Source organism: Poecilia latipinna, unplaced genomic scaffold, assembly GCF_001443285.1.
Source record: "Poecilia latipinna isolate Pla-1442-1.1 unplaced genomic scaffold, P_latipinna-1.0 Scaffold262, whole genome shotgun sequence".
Classification (NCBI taxonomy): Eukaryota; Metazoa; Chordata; class Actinopteri; order Cyprinodontiformes; family Poeciliidae; genus Poecilia; species Poecilia latipinna.
Window position 1 is genome coordinate 105333 of NW_015112878.1, and position 5130 is coordinate 110462.

A 5130-nucleotide genomic window follows, 5' to 3' on the forward strand; every position below is an offset into this window, starting at 1 on the left:
GCCGGCCCCGCTACGAATAGCAAAGGTTCAGGTTCCAGGAAAAAAAAAAAAAAAAAAAAAATTGCATGTCTTGGAAAATAAAACAAGCACAAGCAACTCTTTGTTTCACAGACAAATGTTCAACATCCACCTGCTCTGGAGTCACTAAAAACAGCTTGAGTGAGACTTTTCTCCTCGACAAGACCAAATGTTCGAAATAATTTTACCACAACATCGGAGCCGAGCGCGAAAACGGAGCTGTTCTGGTAGGAAAATTAAATCATGGTGATGCAATACTGCAGGGTTGTGAGCTCCCTCATATTCGGACACTTCATTCCCAGGCTTTTCCTGGAAAGACTTTCTGGCTTCCTGTAAAGATCAAAGTTCAAAAGAAGGCTTCCTCTGCTAAGTTTCACCTCTGAGATTTTAACCCCACATTTGACGAAGTTCACAGATGTCCTTTCTTCTGACAGAAGGAACTTATTAACAGTTTCCTGGGATAACTTTACTACAGTAATGCTGATTATTTATTCTCACCACTCTGTTCAGATGCTGAGCAGTCCAATAGAGCAGCACAGATCTACATAGAAAGGCAGATATGCCGCAAAGAGTAACACCATGTTTTAATCTTACTTGGTAAAGAAAAATAAAAGAGTCAAAAAAAATACATACTTGTCTTCAACAGTCAGTATTTCTATGATTGTCATCATGAAGGTTTTATGTTTTGAATATGAAAAAAAGAAAGTTACAGGCTCCTTCTAACAGAAAATATAGGCTGACAAGAACAATCTAATGTCATATATTTATGTTTGATTATTTAATTGACCAAAATTGTACTTGGGTTGAAAATATCTACAGATAAACTTTGGGTTTTTACCAAAATTAGAGAAAAGCCGCTTGCTATATGTGCTTACTTAAGGGTTTGTGACAAAAGTGCGAATCTCTGAAAAAGTCACAGTGTTGTCAGTTTGCTGAAGAAGCAGAAAAGTTTGTTTTTCTGCATAACTTTGGGAAGGTTAATAAAAACCAATTCAGAAAACATTTACAATATTAAAAAAAATAAATAAATAAATAAAGTTGAATTGTTTAAATGCACCGCACTACGTATGGCTGAAAAACAAACAGAGCTTATAAATTATGTAAATTCAAATTATAGAGCACGGTAGAGGATTTGCAATTATTTGGGCTTTTTTTTTCAGTTTCAGGATAGTTTTCAATCACAGTGTTGAACTTAAAGTGTTTCATAGAGGCTTGTTTAATGGTCTGAGCCCATAGAGGCTCAGACCATTAAACAATTAAGAAAATGATTCCCAAATGCAGCAGAAAAATTTTAAAACAAAGAGAAAATGATCTAATAGGAAACTGCAATGGCCCAGTCAAAGTCCAGATCTAAACTCTTTTGAGGTGCTGCATTTAAAACCACGCCCACCACCTTTAATGGCCTCTAGCTATGTTCTCACAAAAAGTTGGCAAGAAACCAAACACAGCTTAGAACTGCAAAAAAGTCCAAATCAGTCTCTGTGGCAACACGATGATCTTTAACATGACAGCAAAAATAAATTAAAATTACTTTTAAAAAAATCCAGTCTAAGTCAATCTATCTCATAAACCAAATCCAAAAGTTCTGAGAGTGATGTTCTGTTGATGTTTTCATAAAAAGTCTTTTTTTTCCCTCCCTTTTCTACAACTTACGAGGCTAAAAAGATCAAAATATTTTACATTGTTGTTGTGTAAGATGCTGGCACAAGCCACTAATTTTGCACACATTTCTCCTAGTTATTTATATAACCTGATCCACAAAGCCTTCACGGCTGCATGGCTTTGTAATTGTTTTTAATTGCTGCGAACATTACAGTAAACCTGGTAGAGTGTCGCTCTATGAGGAACAACAAACCCCACCTCTCTGTGTCAGTTCCTATCTCTTTTGTGTAGCCGCCTGGTCGCATGTGACTGTTTTCTATGCCGTGGAACAAGGAAGGAAACGTGCTGCAGAGAGGAAGAAGTACGTTTGCGACGCCTCCCTGGTAATAATGAGCTCGGGCTTCCACACATAGCTACTCTATTCGGCCCAATGGAACACGTTCAGATAGTTTTTGCTCTCAGCATGACTTTCTAAAAAAATGTCTTATGACTTTCTTGATCATTAATCTGATATCTCTGTGATTCATTCATAGAGATAATCCTTTATTATCTGGTGTTATTAACTCGATCGCTTGTTTGATAAACATTAGGACGGGGAAATCTTTTTTTTTTTTTTTTTTTTTTTTTTTTCATTTTGGCACGGCTGTTCGTGTTTGCAACACAACAGTTTTGGTGTTTAATTCTGTCATTGTGTTTGCAATATACTGTATTGACTAATATTATTACAGTAAGAGAGAATAAAAGGCTCTAGCAGCCGCTGCAGTTCTTGCATCCTACAGATGAGTCAACTTCCAGGTGTTGCTAAAACAAACATCAGATTTACAGCAGGAAGAGCATGAGTGCATCCGTCGTCTTTGATCAAAAGAATCAAAGAGTTGAGGGAATTAGCACCGTTTTCGGATTCCTCGTAAGGATCATCACAGGCCGGGCCTTCATTTGGCTGCGTGCTTGGAGCTTTCTGTACTGTTTGTTTCTCACCACGCTGTTTTTAAGCTAAACTGCAGTATAGCTGGTAATTATACACTAAAAATGAAGGGCTGGCCGTGTAAATTTGCACTTGTAACTCACTGAAGGAGTACTGAAACCTGCAGTTTTGGAGTGTCTGCAGACCCGTTGGGTTTTAAGAAAAGTGGATGCTGATGCACAAAGGTCACCTGACTTTATCTGTGTTGTTGCATTAGTTTCTAAGTGTGAGGCAAGGAAGTTTAGAATAAAGGAATTTAAGTTAGTTAGAGTTAACTATGTTGAATGAGCTTGTTCACTACAAAAAATCTGAAGCAAAAACCCAAAAACAAGAAAAAGAAAAGAGTTTAATAAAGCATTTGGCTAAAAATGAATAACATTAGAGTAGACAGTTTATTCTAATGTGGTTTATAAGTGTCTATGAACAAATATGTAATATTTACAGCTGTCAAAAGATTAATAAAATGTACATTTGTTTTAATGACTTTGTAATTTAGAAAACAAATGTGCACATGCTTATTTAATAGAATGAGCATTCTATTAAATAAATTGTACATAAATAAATAAATTGCTTTTCTTGTGTCATTTCTTTTATGTCATAAATATTCTCACATAAGATTACTGATACTTTATAAGGTTAACTTCTGAAGGTAAATGGCATTCACAAGTATCACAGTAAAGACCATGAATGCAAATGCATGCCACACTTTTCAGAAACCTGCTCTTCAAAAAGAAATGCTCACTTTCTTCAGATGGAACTAGACTTTTTCATGTATGTATAACATACCCAAAAATAACGACGTATTCGTCAGAAGAAAATTAAAAATGCTGAATTCTGAAACTCTGTGAGGGTGTGGACGATAGATTTATTAGCAAGTTAGCCTCGCTGTCCGACACCAATAAGACCAACCCGTGCGATAAAATGTGATTAAAGGTGCTATAAAGTATTAGTTTAAAGGTGTGGACACAGATGGGATATCTTTCCAGTAGGAAGGAAGTAATGCGGCTGAAGGTCGACGTGTGAAGACAGGACAAAGCTCATTGGCGTCTGGACCGCAGTGGACTGTAAATAAACGCTGCTTAGATTAGGACAGTCACAAAGGCTAATTCCTGCAGTCTGATGGCGGAGTGGAATGGGGGGGAAACTTTATCTTCACCACAGGAAATTATTGCTCATAGAACATGAGGAAGGAAAGCAACTGGTGTTTGGGTGACTTTTCAGACCCATACCAGAAAAAATGTGCTGTGGGATCATGCATCATTTTGTAATGTTCTGAGTCACAGCCTGACTGTGTGTTGCATGAAGTATGTTGAAACAGAGTACAGAAAAAAAACAAAAAAAAAACAGAGCTGTTCTAAAAGCAGGTTTTTGTCCTCCCTGTTTCTGTTCTTCTTTGATCGGGAGCTTGATCAGGAGGCTGCTGTTCATTTAAGAGCCAGCTGTGTGTATTTGATCAACACATGTGTGTGTGTTAACCTTCGTCACTGGGAAACATTAACAGAAGGTTCCTGTGGCTCAGGGATCTCTGACTCTGCACACCACACCTTCTCTTTATTATTCAGCTGATGTCACTTTTTAACCCAAAAGTCCATTTTGGAAACTGCTGAGCCAGTGGAAAAGGCAGGAAAAAAAACTTAAATAAAAATAAAGACAACAGACAACTATACCCGTTTATACCCGTCCTTTGTCTGTCTTTGAACTCGCGTGTTGAGAAAGCTGCCATTCCAGTTGAGATTGGAGCTGATTTGAGATATAACAAGCAACTACACATGTGCTTGCAACTGATTTATGACACAAACCATGAGCATGGCAATAACACAAAAAAGGGGAAATTGTGCAAGAGGAGATAACCTTTGTGTTATCAGAAAGTGGAGACGGGACCAGCTGCCTGACTCCTCTCAAAAAGAAGAGTTTAATCTGGACTTTATAATAGCTGAATCCTGACTGCTAAAGGGAAATCTCCAGAAAGGAATTAAACTTTAAAGATATCACTGTGAGATGATCAAATCATCATATTCTGTCAACCTCCAAACTTCTGCAATAATCTCCAAGGCCAGATTTAGACTGACTTTAATGTGAGCTGCTTAATTAGAGCATTTTGTTTCAGTCACAGGATCATGAGTTGCATTACAGTCAAGTCTAATCGTGTCAAACAGGCAGCCTGAAACACATGCTTTCAGAAACCGGTGAAGAACCCAGTCAGGTGCCTCAGAGGTCCCATCGGCCACTGTGAGCAGGACAGACAAACACAGCAAAGTGTGAAAATCAGAAAGAGCTTACCTCATATCTAAACCCGAACTCTCCCGCCTTCCAGTATCGTCGCCGAAATTAGGAGCTGTGAGGAAAGCGACTTTCTCAGTCCGTCTGACAGATTCTGTGAGCCCCGCTGTCTGAGGGCGGCGCTCAGAACTGGGACACATCCCAGAACTGCTACTGTAGCTACTAAAGCTGCTGAGGAGACTGGGGCTAAACCTCCTCCTCCCCCCCCCCCCCCACGCCTACTTTCCTCACCTATTAACGCGATACGTAGTTATAACAGCCATCCA

The 5130-nt window shown here is 38.5% G+C and overlaps 1 protein-coding gene across 6 annotated transcripts in view; it reads right to left on the reverse strand.

Annotated features, from left to right (window-relative positions):
- Nucleotides 1-5030, reverse strand: part of mical2a (microtubule associated monooxygenase, calponin and LIM domain containing 2a) — a 35506-nt gene extending 30476 nt beyond the window's left edge. For 3 of the 6 annotated variants that reach the window (XM_015033253.1, XM_015033254.1, XM_015033252.1), the window contains exon 1: nt 4865-5026. The gene's annotated coding sequence lies outside the window, so the exon portion shown is untranslated. Of the gene's footprint in view, nt 1-4864 lie in introns of all 6 variants that reach the window. The other 3 variants (XM_015033251.1, XM_015033250.1, XM_015033255.1) reach the window with 2 other exon arrangements.
- Between the last annotated feature and the right edge of the window lie 100 nt (nt 5031-5130).